Source organism: Falco cherrug, chromosome 7 (assembly GCF_023634085.1).
Source record: "Falco cherrug isolate bFalChe1 chromosome 7, bFalChe1.pri, whole genome shotgun sequence".
Classification (NCBI taxonomy): Eukaryota; Metazoa; Chordata; class Aves; order Falconiformes; family Falconidae; genus Falco; species Falco cherrug.
In genome coordinates, this window is record NC_073703.1 from 932,729 (window position 1) to 949,694 (window position 16,966).

General features: G+C 40.8%; 1 protein-coding gene across 11 annotated transcripts in view; it reads right to left on the bottom strand.

The window, feature by feature from the left end:
* The window catches only part of MYO9A (myosin IXA), a 184,229-nt gene that overhangs the window by 127,034 nt on the left and 40,229 nt on the right, over positions 1–16,966 (bottom strand). Inside the window, exon 1 of one of the 11 annotated variants that reach the window (XM_055716042.1) lies at positions 246–337. The exons of the other annotated variants lie outside the window; for them this stretch is intronic. The gene's annotated coding sequence lies outside the window, so the exon portion shown is untranslated. Of the gene's footprint in view, positions 1–245; positions 338–16,966 lie in introns of those variants that run through there. 11 annotated transcript variants of the gene reach the window in all.

Below are 16,966 nucleotides of genomic sequence, written 5' to 3' on the forward strand. Positions count from 1 at the left end.
AATTTATTTTTTCATACTGATAGAGAAATAAGATAATCAGAGCAATAAAAGGACCAGCTGAAAACAAGTCATGGCTTAAGGAGAAGATTTTTACACTCCCTCAGTAGGCAACACAAGTACTGTAAACAAGCACTACAGCAGAAAGAAAAAGCACTAATAGAATATTGACAGATAAAACCCCCTTGATCTATATTTAAAGTAATTACCAAATAGGTGATATTATATATTACGACATTTTTCCTCACCTTGCATCATCTGTTTTTGCAGAGCTAGACTAAGTACAGCAACACATCACAAAGAGCTGATGCTGGAATTAAAAATTCTCTGTAGTTGCTAGAAATAACCCCACAGCGTATCAGGACCACAGCCGACTTCCTTTATTTAAAGTCTTACGGCAACCAACACGTCGCTCGAGCTGAGCAGATGCAGCGCGCACAGCCCCAGGACTGGCCTTTTTCTCATGGCTGAGGCTTCTGCGCCTCCAAAGCTGCTGACCACTCACGTCTCACCTGCTGTGAAGCGAGAAGGTGACTTCTCCATTTCAACAACCAAATGTTCACGTGTTTCAGAGCTCTGCAGAAGACTGAGGTAAACTGCTGCCTCCAAAGCATCTCCCACAGCTTTTCAGCAGACTGAGCGCTACAGGCAGCTGTAAGAAGGCAGTTCTCACCCGCAGCTTCACACACTTTCGAAAGGAACACTGTTTGGGTCTTTCTGGCCAGGAGCATGTTGTCTTGAAAACACTGATGTTTCAAACGATACAACACAGCATCCTAAACCAAGCACTGTTTTTTAAGACATAATTTCATTATGCAAAAACATCCATGCAGGAGACTACCTTCCCTTAGGCCAACATTGTAGGACAACACGTTTTGTCGTATGCGATCTCTTATCTCTGGCGCTTTCTGACAGCCCTAGTAGCACTCTGAAGTGTTGCTGAAGCTGTGACTCACTTGTTTTAAGAGCTGGTGATGATGACAGGCTGGTATCGCCAATGGCTCACTCAAGCCCAGGCTGCAGCTCTTGCTGCAACACTGCTTGCTTTGGGTGGTGGAACTGTGGACCTTCAGCCAAAGGGCAGGTCTGAAAACAAGCCATCAAAGTTTGGGGAGGTCTTCTTGAAGAGAAGTATCTCCAATGCAATGCCAACCTCAGCTGGAGCCCAGAGCCTCTGCCTAGAAATGAAACATCACCCACCCGCAAGAGTCTCATCCCTTGGAGAGGCATTTCCACCACCTTCCATCCCCTCCTCACCGACTATCAGCCTCTAATTTAGGAAGAGACCCCTGGTTTGGTACAACCCTTGGACACCCTCCAGCCCCTGGAGGAAGCCTCTCAAAGTCCCTTCAAACCCCTTTTTTTTTTTCCTTGTTTTGAATATAATAATTCTACATGGGGCCATAAATGTTCAGAAACCAAGTTTCAACTTCCCACTGCATACTTGGATAGCCCAAAAAATGCTTAAAAAAATTGAAGCATTTACTGCTCTCAGCCCGATAGAAGTTTTCCTGCAGTTTGTCACTAAAATCAATGTCACCAACCAAAATGCAGGAGAAAGTGTCCCTGCTCTAACGCCTCCCATCTGGAACCACTTAGCAAAGGCACAGAGCCCTCATGTATATTTTACACACTTTTTTTTCCTGTTTTTCCCAAGAGAAATATGTGTAATGAAGAAAAACAAAAACACGTTAGCAGCAACAAAAACATACCACTGTAACACAAGACCCAGCTTGGCTTCTGCCTGTGTTATCCTTCCTCTTAGACCTCAGCTACTTTCTGCGAGTTAACAGACAAAAAATAATGCACACCCTCCCCTCAAAAAAAAAAAAAGTCAGAGCTCTGCCATTAAATCAACACAATAAACCTCACATTTGTTTTCTGCCATGTAAAATACTGCATGAGTAAGGACAAGGTTCAACGTGAATACACACGTCTCCAGCCTTTCCCTGCTTTTCTGCGGGATTATATAAATAATCTGCAATTCTTCTTGATGCAATTACAAAATTTCAAGTGCTATTAAGCTACAGCATCAGATTTCCATGCATCGTACGCAGTTAAGATTACTTGCTTACACCACAGCAGCTCTGTCAGGCTGATGTTTTCCAGTGCTTACATTTCAGCAGCCATAGCCAGCTTCAGATGCCTGATAGATCCATAAAAATATCTTTTCCCCTTCCTAATACAGTTCAAATGGTGAAATGTGAGCTTAAAAATGCTTACTACTAAGTATTGGGGATCGACTACAACACCTGCAAGAGTCAGAATGATGTGAAAAAAAATCTCATTGGACCAATGCATAGAAAAAAATAATTATCTTATTAGTGACCACAGTATTAGGTAAGTGCCAGGGAAAACAACAGCTGGCACTGATTAGTTTTAAGGAGCAAAAGAGCAGTCTCAAAATATTAATGTATTCATATCACATATTTGTCTTCAGAGAGGATGCAACTGCTTAAATGTGTATTTTCAGCCGTTAGGCAAAGCAAAATAGGACAATTCAGTAGGTACCGCTTGCCACCTTTCCAAAAGAGATTAAATGTCGGTATTTTTGAGGTCACAACTGAGAGGTTTTCTATAAACTGAAAAAGGTTACTAAGCTGGGGGTAAATCTGACACCATAGCATCCTACAGAGAAAGGAACAGCTGCAATGTAAGCACGGAACAGCCAGCGCCCCATGGCACGAGGCAGGCACTGCAACAGCACTGGAATTCAGTTTGTCATGCAAGAGGTCTCCAAGCAGTGAATGAGCTTTCACTTCAAAGCCCACCCTGCTGAAATCATCTATTTCACTTTGCATGACATTCTTCAATACTGCCAAGGTTGGTATTTCTGAGACTAGTGCTCTGGGTTTTAAAATAAAATCCAACAAAAAAGAAAGCCCTGAACAAATAAAATTAAGGGAAACGTGGTGAGATTTTGCACTCCAAACTTTTCACTTAGCAGAAAATGTTGTGCAAAAGTAACACAGGTATTTTTCCGTCGTCCACCTTTCCCTAGCCTGGCTTTGCAAGACGCCAACCGAAGTCAAACCACGTCCACCCTTGGCACGCCAGCCAGCATACATGCTGGCTGGCATGCCGAGCCCTCGCTGCTCCTTCTCCCCGTGGGAAGATGAGCAGCAACTCTTCATCATCCACCTTCGCCAAGCAAGAGAGATCATGCAGTAGGGACTCAAAAGGACCTTCATTCCATTCAGTTTATTCACGTATGTATTAAGAAATGTAGCTTGAGGCCGTATCTTCCAGCAGGACTTCCAACAACCCTTCAAGTATTCATTTTTACGGTGGCTGCATACATCCAGTATCACTGCAAGACTTGAAGTACCCAGACACCAAGGAACAAAACGCCTGCACAAACCACACACTTCGTGTTGGAGATTTAACCCAAAACAAAGCAAACCAGAGAAAGGAACCCAGGCACAATTTTTAAAGCAGCATCCAAGAGTCATTGAACCTCCTTCTGGGATCTCCCTCCATCAGTTGCAATCCATCTTCCAAATTTCACAGCGCATGAAGCCGGGGTCCTCCCAGAGGTGAGCTCACTTTACTGCGCTAATGAGCTGATTGTCAGAGCTCCAGGCAGCAGGGAACCAGGAGGAGGATGCCGTGTTGCTGAAGATGCCCAAGAACTGCAGCACAAATTAAGTCTCCACAGGCATTTAAATTGCATTTAACTTTGCAATCTCTTTAGTCTTTGTACGTAACATTTTGGGGAACTCCAACTTTTTTGCTTTTTAGAAGAATACAGCAAACACTGCAATAACATCTATGTGCAGTACAGCATTTAAATACAAGTTATTCAGAAAAAAAAAAGGTGTGTGTTGGATGGACAGACTGACCTGCTCAGAATAAATAAGCAATGTTCTTTCCATTTGCTGCACTGGGAGCTGCGCACAAGTATTTCATGCTATGACATTCTGCACAGCTGAGAGCAGGAGAAATGCAGAAGATACACTTGTAAAATTCAGAAGAGCATTGCTCACCGGAGCAAACAGTAACAGCAGACTTTTTCAATTACCTTCATGCAAATAAGGAATGCTTTGTTAGAGTACACACTCATTAAATTCTCTCTCTTCAGTTTTCCTGAAGTGGTGGTTTCTAGTAGACAGGTACTGTGTGTCTAATTTCTTTAAACGCCTTTTCTGTTTAATTGCCACTATGCCGCCTGATAAACCCTCTCCGACTGCTCCCCGCTCTGAAGATACTCAGCTGACAGCTCCCTCTCCATAGCTGTGTAACTAAACAAACGGTGTACAACTCCCCTTGTAGGAAACCTGCAAGCTCTACAACAATAAATTTTAGATCAGCATTTCTTCTTTCAAGCTTTGAAGAATCACTACCGTGTGTTTAAGCCTTTTGGTAATCCCTCTGTAACTAAGTATGTAGTAAATAAGCAAAATTCACAACCTCATACTGGTACCACAGTACCTGTAATGGGATACAGACAGAGGCAAGAAATTCTGTAGACAGACGTAATATTGTCTTTAACCAGACTAACTGGAATAGCTGGAAAACCCAACAAGCTTTTGAGTACACATCTTCAGCCAGGCTGAGACAAAATGCAAAGCTCAAGTACAAATTCAGAGTATTTTTTCTGAATTTAGGCAGAGATTCATCAGTTGAACCCAGTAGGAGAAAAGTATCTTTAAGCAGAGGAGCACAGGGATGTGAAAAAAAGGGAAAAACAAGCACTCCCTGTACTGAGCAGCAGCACATTTATAACCTACGTAAAACCACATTTTAATTTATTATTTGGAAATGGGTGGTGACCTAACATGCAGCAACACATCAGAATATAGAGTGGTCATTACTAAGTATGCCTGGTTTGTAAAAACAAACTAAGAGAACCAGCATTTGCAAGGAAAGGAGCTGATGGCACTCCTGCACTTGCTCCCGGAGCCGGGATGGATCGCCAGAGCATCCCTCCCTGCAGAGCTGAGGGCAGAAAAGTGATGCCCAAAGGCACAACCCCAGCTCTCCAGCTACCGCCCATACCACCCCCACAGGATATAGAGCTTCCAGAGGGTAAACATGACTTCATTAGGTCTGATCGAAGATATGATTTTTGTGTTCTCAATAAAGAACAAGACAAGAACACACCAAAACACGTAGTTTTGATGTCTTGGATCTCCCTTCAGTTAAAGCAGAACTACAAAGATGATGGCTTGTGTGATATTAACCAAATTCGGTAGAGCGCATACATGTGGACACATCAGTGGGGGGAAAAAAGGCTTGAGGGGACCTTAGATCCCGTTCTCACTGTCTTTGTCACGTATTATGCACCTCCAAAACCTTTATTCTGTACATGGAGCTATAAAGTCACCACCAACAGACAGCAAGCTGTTTGTTCTCATTACACACCAAATCTGAAGCTGCTGAGAACACCAAGGAGGTGACCACACAATCAAAAGTACAGTCAAAATGTCACAGCACACATCGCTTGGAGCGATTTGGAAAGATTTTATGGAGGCAGACCTGAAACATATCTCCCTTAAATAATAAAGAATACAACACCCCGAAAATGGGGCTAAGGCAAAGGGCTCCAGCACTCTGGCTGTGTTTGAGATGTGAATTTATTATTTAAGCTGTTTATCGTTCTGTTTCATTTTGCATAAAAAGATGCATGCAGGACATAGCAGCAATTGCTGGACTACAGCTATTTATCATGAATAGGAAAAACAGGGATGCTGCTTCTGCTCGCTTAGTCAAAGCAGCTTTGTAAAAGCCCAAACAAAAGTATCATTAGTGGTAGCTAAGGAGGGTTTCATTTACATCTTTAAAGAGAGGGTATTACATGCATTTATTATCTTTAATCAGCAAGTAAAACACTACATTAAAAAAATAAACTCATGTGAAAACAGCATTTCTTCTCTAAATAGCTCTGCCTGCAGTTCAGGATGAGGTTGAAGTGTGGAAAAGGAAGCTAAAGTAATGACAAAAAGGAAAAACACAGAAAGAAACCTTTCTTTCTTTCTTTCACTGAGCCTCATCCTCTTGTTTATAACTCCCGAAGAGAACAGCCAGCACAATTGTCCTGCCTCATGCTGACCGGATTTCAGCAGGAAGGCTTTGGTCACCAGGCCTCCAGCATCCAATACACGAGGCTATTACCCTAGTCATCTCTCCTTTTTTCTGCCGTTTCTTCCCCGACTCTCCCCTTGGATGACATCCAGGCAGACGGGAGCTACTGAAAATTCATCAGCTGCCTAGTCTAAAGTCACTATAATAATTGAAACCAAGGTGGAAATTGAAACAATGGAGAGAAAAAAGTAATCCCATGCTATCAGGGGCTGTACAAAAAAAGGGGAAAAGGATGGAATTGCTGCTAAAAAGCTCCAAAACCAAAGTCTGAAGATAAGCAATGCTGAGCATCAACATCACCTTAAGAAGTTCCATCTATACTTCGTTGCTTCCTGGGATGTGTGGCATTAATACACAGGGACCCTCTTCCCAACTGGATCAAGATCCTCAGCCAACTTAAAAACACATGGCATAAGTGGGTTTGGGATTATTACTGTATGTGCAATTCTTCCAGTGCCACTTTAGAAAATAACTGCATCAAGTATAACTCATGTAACAGGTAGAAAGAGATAAGAAAATCTCCACACTGAATTATCAACACATTTAAGTACCAACTCGCTGAATTATTCACCTTCCACATCCTCTTAACCACGTCCCTGGCACCAACCCACAGCAAGAAGCACAAAATTAAACTGAGCTGATTTGATGGCAAGGAATAGGATGGGGCTGAAAAACTGAACACCTCTGTAAATCCTCCTGAAAACACTTTCAGTAATTGCAAGGAACCTACCCCAATCACACATACTTGTCTAAAGAAATGTTGCTTCTAAGCAAAATGGAGCATGGATCTGGCAATCTGGGGTGAAGTCAAATGAAATGTGGTTTGAATCAAGTCAAATAAATGGAAATACAGCATTTTCTCTCAAAGTATAAAACTTAATAGTAAGCTCAAACCCATTTTACTTTCTACTTAATATTAAGTTCCAACCTATTTTACTTTTTGAATTTAGAATTGAAAGCTAGAAACTTAAACTCTTTGGGAAAACTAGCGTTTAAGATCTTTCAAGGTGATAACCATAGAGCAATTTAAAAATTGCAACCATTAAAGTAAAAATGCAAACTTATGGCTCCTACAGACCAATATTTGCTTGCACAGATCCTTGCACAGGCAAGACAACCTAGTTATTCAAAAAGCTTCTTTTCCCAGCTACATTTCTCTTGCTAAACAGATGCAATTAATATGGAAAAGCAGAAATATTTTGCTTGCTCACAATTATATCTTAACAAATATTTCATAGCAAGAAAAAAAACCAGTAAGGGCAGGAACAGACGATCTAATGATCCACAAGAGTTGTGCAGCCTAAATAGGAAAAAAAAATTACTAAATATTCCTTGAGTACCCGACTGCTCGGGTCAATACTGCTCGCAGCAAGACGCACACTCCATTTGCACACTGCCGAGCACTCACTAAGAGCTTATGGACTTCTTTAAAAGCCCAATGATCAATAAAGTACAATTTAAAAACTTAGTCAAGGGGGGCTGCTAATGTGATGCACATTAAGCAGACACCAACCCACACTACCTCTAAACTTCAAAATTACCCTAAATGACAACCTTAATCAGACTTAGAGGGGCAGATATAATATTTCTTTCATATTTATATATCTCATGTATATATTTCTTTTATATTTATGTATCTCATATTTGTTATATATTTCTTTTCTGTTAATGTATCTCATATATATATTGGTTTTATATCAGTATATCTAGTATTCGCCGATTTTGGAAATGCATCTTTGTTGCAGGCTAACATGACACAGATATTGCTGTGTGCTTAATCCTGAATCAAATGCAGCCCGTCGTCCCGCTGAAACAGGAGTGTTCCTAGCAGCAACATCGGCGCCAGGCTTCTGCTGAGCCACCAGCTGGGGGATGCACCAAAAGTCAGAGTAACCTCAACCCACGTTATTTATCATTTCAGACCCTTGTAAGGAAAAATGCAAAACTCTGACCTTGTTAAGCTGTAATTGTGTTGTCCATTAGATGATGCATTTACTTGAGTATCCAAGTCAGCATCAACTCTGTAAATAACCCAAGCTGATTAATTAAATTAATAACCCCACTTGAAAACCCAGCTAACATCAATATATTAGGGTTTTTTAAAGTATTATGTTTTCTCCCAGTTTTATTGAAATTATTTGGCTTTCCTGTAGCAGATGAAAACCAGATGTTACAGAGAGGGAAGGGCTGCATGAGCCAGAAAGAAAAACCAAGACAGCAACAGGCAGGTCGCACCCACTCATTACCCGTATATTTCCCTTCTGCCATGAAGCTATTTATATTGCATCTCTATTATAATTGTGATGTAATTCTAGAAAACACAGTTTTCTTCTTTGCAGCCCAAAGCAGAAAGCAGCACGCGAGTCTAAAGGCTTCAGCAAAGTTTCTTTGTGCTGCGTAAGCACTTTGGAAAGCTTCACTCCCATCTTGCAGCGTTAATGCCAACATTATGGTTTCTAATCCCTCCTGAAGCAGCCCAAGCCCAGGATTAATCCAGGTTTACTGGCTCTCAGATGCCCACTTGTTAGACTGAGAACATTAAAAAAGAAAAGGAGTTTACGTACAAGTACACAAGGCAATTTAGGAAGTACCACTGCACATATCACTGGCAAAAATCAAACATGCATCCTCGTTTACATCATTTGCAGCACAAGTGGAGGAGCAGGACTGGTGTTATTATTTTGAGCAGCTACATGATGCAAAAATGGGAAGTAAGAGTAAATCACAGGTGATTTAAGAACTGACTGGCCATAGGCACAGGAACTAAAATGGCAGATGACCTACCTTGTTGAATTTTTAGGCGTACTTTACAAGCAAGGAAAGGTCTGCTCTCTCCATGATACTATTTTCCCCATTTAATGCTACTTTAAAACTTTTGGCAATAGAGTATTCTGATTTAAAGCAAACATATGGTGGCAATTAAGAGAGGATGCAGGAGCAGATTATTCTTTGCCTCAATTTGCAGAAAAAGACAGACAAGGGAGGAAAATGATCCTTGTCATGCTGTATGTCACCATGATCCAGGTCTGTATACGGACAACCTGTACACTAACAGCACTGCTCTGACAACCATGCTCGGAATTATAGGTCGTTAACTCAGTATTGACCAGCTGCTGTTTTGGGGGATTCATTTTAATTCCTTCAAAATTTACTTAATACATAAAATTTTAAGTTAGCTATAGCATCCTTTTCAACTCCCAATTATATACTTATGTACCACAGCAGCATCTCCAGTTAGACAGGGCCACTTGTACCCAACAAGCAATAACTAACACATCTAGCCTTTTCATTAACATATGCAGTAATTAAAATATTGGACAAATTTCCATTGCTAACTACTTTTCAAAATATTTTAATTACCTACTACAGATGGTGCTTTTCAATAGCAAAAAGGGTTTACTTGTATTATTGTATGTATTCTTCTGAAGCTTGAGAATTAACTTAAAATAATGCTTTTTACAGGGAGGATGCTACACTTCGTGCCAAGCCATGACCCACAGAACAAAGTGCAGGTTTTTACTTGATTATTTCTTTTGGGCTTCTATATGACACTTGCAATGCAGATTTTTTTGGTGTAGATAATATATATTATCATATATATCATTGTGGACTTCTGCAATGCAGATTTCTGTGTATGTATGTTATTACATTACTATTATAGTAGATATTATATTATTTTGGACTTCCATGACACCAGCAATGCAGATTTCTCTGTGTATATATTATATTAATATTCTATTATATATTATAGTAGATGTCATATAGAAGTCCAAAATAATATATATAACATCTGTAACGCAGATTTGTGTGTGTATACACACACACACATCTATCATGTCCCAATACTCGCAAAATACCACCACATGATTTGTTCCAACTGCTATCTGGAGAAATTAAAAATATTTACTCATCATAATTTTTCCTGGAAAGCGCACCCCGCTGCATAGCAGGTCAGCTCTGCCCTGCGCAGGCAGAGTGGTGCCTGCTGTTACAGCCGCTCCTCTGCTGGCTGCTGCCATCGTTGCGCCTGCAATTAGCAGACAGGCTTTTTGCAGGGTGATTGCATGCATTCATCCACTTCTGGTTAACAGCTCCAGGAAAAAACGCGATGGAGAGGGAATAGAGTGATCTGAAAACACGAAGGCTAAAACAAAAAAAGAGCAATGAAACGCCAAAAAAAGAAATTGCAGGTTGGGTTTGGCAGCATGCTGGGATTAGATCACCGTGAATCCCAGCTTAAATAAAGCCCTAACATGAATTTCCTGACTAAGGTAAAAAAGCCTGGCTCAAATTTATGAACTGCTGGCAAGGTTACCTCTATCCCAGAGGCCTCCAAATACCAAGAAAACTCTGGCCCAGAAATGCAGAGTTCAGCCTGATAATTCAAATACATTCCTCTGAGCATCGCCGGTTCTGCAGCCATAGCCTAGGTGATAAAGAAAGAAACTCCAATACTTCCAAATTCACATTTTTCAAAGCCTTAAACTGAACCATAGAAGAGTATTTCTAATGTTTGCCAAGTTTGTTTTCAATGAAGAATTGGATACAAGCCTTGTAGAGAAGGCTGTTTTAAGGAGGCAACCCCAAATCTTCCCCTGCTCCATCAGATGCAGCCCACCTATATTTTGCCAAAAAAAGTATGCATTTTCTACTTTCAGGACAATCTTCTGGATCTCCTTAATTAAAGGATAATTCAGATTCACGGTGACACTTGTAAGATACAAGTAGAAAACCCCCAACTGAACCCCACACTTTCCCATAAGAGAGATTCCGTGCTAACCCTTACACCTACCAGCCTTACATGAATTCCAAGAAAGCAGTAATTCTTCAAAACAAGATCTAACATTACTAAATCTGCTTGGTCTCTTTTTGGTTTTTTCTTCTTTTTTGTTTCTTCTCCAAGCACGTCATATGCTTCGCTGAAGTCCAGAGAGATTAGATCTGATCTTATCTGGAAAGTGCTTGAGCATCAAATATTTGGGACACAGCTCACACCCTGACCCACCACACCAAACCTTTGCTCCAATAACTTGCCATTTCTCAAAAATATTTCCAATTTCCTCAATGATAAATCAGATCAAAGTTTTAACATTTAGCCCTCATCCTAGAAACAAGCATTTTTATCCACATGCTTTCATTCACATTTGGCATCCCTCACACGGCTCCTTGTCCAAGATTTTTTTCCCAAATAACCATAAGTAAATCTGCCTATTTTGGGACAATGAGTAAATCTTTGATCCCTACCACAAAGTTGCTGCATAGGAATCCCAGTTCTCTTGTTCTTATTCTCTCCCATCAAACACAAGGATATCACAGATCTGCAAACTTATGGCAAAAAAATTAAGATATTTTTTAAAATGCATTATGGCCAGAAATAGCTGAACTTCACTTTTTTTTTTAAATCAGCCTTATCCCCAGCATTTTTAAGTACACATACCCTTTTTTTCTGAGACCTGTGCTTTCCTTCCTCAGAACCTCACTCACCTGAAATTGGTAATGAGGGCAGGGGGCAGTTTTAAACAGTTTCTTACTGTGAAAAGGCCTTTTTAAAAATTATTTCTTTTTTTCCCCTTAAAATTAATATTTTCTTAGCATGTGGCATTAGCATCTCTAAGTATTGTTCTTGGAAACCACCACATTACACCCTGCTACCAGTCTGCCCATCATAACAGCATGAACCAATCCACATTAACAACTTGGTAAATGCGAGAGTATTAAACATACCAAGCAATACTTAAAATCAGAAATAATCACAATTACTCGGATCTCTACTTCTCCTATAGTGGATTATATGGTTTCCTGGTACCTTTTATAATTGAAGTGACACAATTTCAAGTGTGTTTCATGACTATAGATAATTTTTTCATAACAGCCAACCATCCTGATTTGGCTTCTGCTGTGCTTAATATTGAATTATTTTGACTCTTAAACAACATTGTACCGCCTTTTCCTTTATTCTGACTTTACTTATGGGGGTTGGTAGGGCTAGGGCTCTTGAAAATGGAAATACACAATTTCAAAAATGCTCCATTTTTACAAGGAAGATGAAATCACTCATTCCATATCCAGACAGCTTTGCCATGGCTGACAAGCACCAGCGTAGGTGATGGCAGCTATGTAACACAGACACCATTCATTTTATCAATTGTGTTGTTAAGACCTACCAAAAACTCCAGCCTTTACATAGCCATAAGACGCATTTTTATGAAAGCGCTCACGGGGCTAGCAGCATAGGGCAGAGCCATCCAGGGGGAGGCCAGCAACAGCGTGCTGCTGTTCTGCGGTGCCAGAGGAAACAAAGATATTTTATGATAGACATCACAAGCTTCGTGTAGTCAAGTTGACCCCCCAAAAACCCTTCTAGATGTATCAGAAAGCTGCCAATTTAGGAGATCCTTGAGCTACAGCTAACAAAGTGGTGGGACTGGCAGGGAAGCCTAACCCTGCCCTACCTAATTGCCCTTCCTGGGATGGGATGAAGGGCGAAGTGAAGCCTTCACCTGGCTGAGCACAGCCATCCCTGTGGGCAAACAAGGAGGAACTCTCTCTCCGAGGCTCTTCTCTACAAAACAGAGGAGGTGCTTATCGACATCACCAAGCTTCATGGGAGCAAGCAGCAATGCACGTGGGGCGCCAACCATCCCAGTGATGAAAAGCTTCATTAATTTTTTGCTTGCACTAATGCAAAATGGACTACTTTATTTAATAAATGCTGTATATATCTTAAAATAAATGATCTGAAAAATGTCTCTGCTGTTTTAAACTCAACAGTAACTGTTAAGATTCAGCTTGTCCTTTCATTGTCTCCATCGCAGCCTTTACCCATAAAAGTCCAAATCCCCAATCACTGTGACAAAATCAAAGGTTCAACCGTCTGGCACAACGTTTATCCCTCATCCATCTTAATTAAGTGAATAAAAGCAAGTTGCAATCGGCTGCTGCAGTTAAGAGAGATCCCTTCTGCAAACACAGGAAACAATGATTTTATTTGCCTACCCCAAATTGCTGCCACAAGCTGCAGTGAGACTTGTGCAATGCAGGTTTGGGGAAGGATTGTCCCATTGCCCTCTGCCACACACTCCACTGAGCTTTAACTTAACCTCTATATAGTATTTAACCTTAGAGGCTGAACAAATTGGAGCAGCTACCTGCCTACGCTTCACTATATTGCCTTACTTTTTAAAAAATTTATTTCTGTTGAACTTGGCAAAGCTATTCCGTCAAAGTAACACTTCACTAAGCTTCTTCACATCTGGCAGACACTGGGACCACAAAGAAAATGCAATCATCTCCAAGCTGCAGAAGAGATGATCAACACCGCTCACTCTAGCAGTTCTTGGCTTTAGACATTTTTGTTGGCACAACCCTAAATGATGACAACTATCCACACCGATGCTCATGCTTCTACTTGGCAGTCATCAATGAACACATCGACTTCTCTCTTCCCATAGGAAGCATATGGGGAAATAAGGTGTATACCTTGCAGTGCTGCAGTGCTGTAGTTGGCTCAGGAAGTCTTCAAAGTGAATCTCTTGGCCCCTCAAACTAAATTCACTTAAGGTTCTATACTCAAAATTTCTGCGATTCAAACAAAATCCTGGTTGTATTCCTGAGGTCTTCTGCTGCAGGACCAGGTGGGAGCTCATCCGCAGCAGGACCCTCAGGGCGCACATGCAGGCTCAGTTCCGGCTGCTCCCCTCCATGCAATGGCTCCCTGCAGTGCTGAACCACTTGCTCATATACATATACATAGGGTGTATATTCACACATATAACGTATACATGTATACACATCTTTAATTTCCATCCAGGATGGCTAAGCAAAGTACCTTTGCAAAATGCTTGCAGACCTGTCTGGGCTCATACAGGAAAGCAAAGTAAAGAGGCAGGAGCAAGCACCAGCCATGTGCACCAACACCAGAAGTAACCCTTTTCCTTTACGTTTACATACATCACTGGAGACATTAAAGGAAAAAAACCCACCATAACTAATCACATTTTCTCTGTCTCTCCACAGTATAAAATAAGTGACAATAACAATTTCTGTGCTATAAATAAGGGAATACCTCTCACATCTGAAGACACTGAGGACAGATTTGGAAAATATCTGCTGCCTTGGAAACAATTTGTTCAAATTCCTGAGCTCAGTAAGACACCATCAACCTTGTCACTGAGCAGACAAGCTGGGCATTGCTCCTTGGGCAGCAAAACAAAATGCTCTCAGCAGAGACATTTAATGGACAGCACTCACATTTTGTGCCTGGAAAAGCCCCAGGGACAGCAGAAACCTTTAAAAAGCCAAGATTTGTCAACTGCTACCACCAGAGCTGGGTGTAGTCACTGTCCCACAAAGGCTTCTTGTTCTCAGGCTCTTCTGTTCCCCACCAAAAGGTGACCATGGTGCAGCACAGCACCTATCTGGCATCCACCCAGCACCCAAGCCCAGCATGTAGAATCCAGTATGGATTCCCCAGCCACCACAAAAGTCAAAAGGGTCTCAGTAATGGTCCTAAAAGTAAAATCTGTATTTTGCCTGGAAGAAGGGAGGAGGAGAGGAAACAAAATCCCTGCTAGAACATTAATTCCTCATTCTGTGACTAGAAAAATACAGTGTCCTATTAACTACGCACATTAGGGATGAAAAGTCTGCGGCTCAGTTATGGATATTGAGGTCCTCATGGAAGCCTGGACAGTAGCAGTACAATCTTTGATCAAAAACATTAGAGTGCTATGTTATTATACTATTTGAATAAATATACATAGTGAAAAAGGAAAGAAACAGCTTTCAGAAGACATCCTTCCTTCATGCTTTATAAAACGTGCACCTTGATCTTCAAGTTTAAGAAAAAAGATACAAAACCCAATAGCAGCTACACTGGTGCAATGTCAGTGAAAGATAAAAGAAATGGTATTAAGAAAGTCAGTTGTTCTCTAATACTGTATAGTGCTGAGCATCATCTGGGTTCGCTATGGTTGCATGCGAGCTCGAATACCTGGTCCCTCCCTGCTCAGGTCTGACACAGGATTATGTTTAGATATATAGACATAAAGATACCTGTCTAGATAATTACCCATAAAATCTAGATATCCAGATATCTAGGGATTCATAATCTCAGGATCCAAATATCTATAAAGTCTAAATCTCTAGATACAAAATATCTAGGTATCTATAAAACCCAGATCTAGGTATACATCAATAGAGGAAAAAGTGAAATCCTAAAAGGTCAGTGAAAGAAAACCAAAGAGAAAGATAAAAATGGAAGGGTGTGAATAAGAATGAATGGCAAAACAAAACAGCTCCCCCAAAAAGAGATGGCAAGGAGGGAAGGAAAAGAAGATGGGATGCTTGTATGTGTAGGTTCAATAGAATGCCCCCTGTAAGGCAAACACTCCACCCACAAAGGCAGTGCTTTAGTTACCATTTCCCTCCTGGAAACAAAATAGCTGCTAATTCTTAAGGGTGTGGAAAAAGGCAGCTTTGCATAAACCTTCTTCAATAACTAACCCATTTTTCTGCAGTCTTCTCAGGTCAGAAATAACAATATTTATCATTCAAGCATAGTAAGCTGGACTTCAGGATAACAAAATATTTGCTGAAGATAGCAAATAACAAAACATAATATTAAACTCTGCTACCCATATGGCCAATCTGGGTATTTCAGAAAGACTCCAAAGTGAAAATATTGAATATTTCAGCATCAGAGAAACAGATGAACAAGTCACCATTTGACACAGAGCCTGAAACTGTAAAATATCCCAAGCTGAAGAATAACAGCATTTTGAAAGCGCTGGTGAAAAGCATTTGGTGCATGAGCCTTGCTGTGTGACTCCTTTGTGCCACTGCTGCCGGCGGAGGCCTGCACAAATTCTTCCCACATTAGGCATCATCTGTAAAATCTCTGTGCGCTGCTCCCTCTCTAACCCCTTCATGCACTGGGGAGGGAAGAATGCAAGGTGAAAAAATCCTGGCTGCTGCATTGGACACCTACCCCAAACACAGACCACACAGGAGATCAATAATAACTGCATATATTATAGGTTAAAAACGATCAGAAGTGAGTAATGAGCAGAGTCTTCCCTCTCCCTGTCATATAAATCCATTTTTCCGATATAAAACCCCCAGAACCACATGACACAAGATAATTACTTAAAAATCAGTATATTGGGAACTGAACATCATAAACCAAATCAGATTCTTTTTTTTCTAAAGTCCATTTTAATGAAAATTGGTTAACTTTCATTATACTGTTTCAAGCAGGAAAAAAATCTGAATATACTCAAATTTTATCTCCCAATAATACTGTTCCAAGTAGGAGCAGGGAAAAAAATCCTAAAAGGGAATATACTCAGAGTTTACCTCCCATTAATACTGCTCCAAGTAAAAATATGAATATACTCGACTTGAAAGTGTCTTTTCTCATAGGCGAATACTTGCACTATAATTTGCTGCATGAATAGAGCATCCCCTTACCCCAGCTATACACCACAGGAGTTAAGAGAGGGGGATCTGCCGGCAGAGCTGGATCCTACCTGAGATTACTACAGGTCTTGCACACATCCAGCCAAATTGCTTGGGAGCAGCAGTGGAGGATGCACGCACATTTAGCTTTAGCATTGCTGCATTGTCTGATGCCACTCGATTATACTGAAAGCCCAGGACATGCCTGATTCTTCTAGTTAATTGATTTCTTTTTTAACTCCACTCAATAGCTCTTTGTTTAACTCTGGAAACATTCAGCAGCATCTACTGAAATTTTGGCAGTGCAGTATCATTTTCACTCGCACCTAACAGCGGCCAGCTCTTCAGTTGCTGTTGCTGCAAAAGCTTAATTCAGTTGGAGGGAAGCTGTACATGACCACAAAGTCCCATAAAATAAAAAAATTCA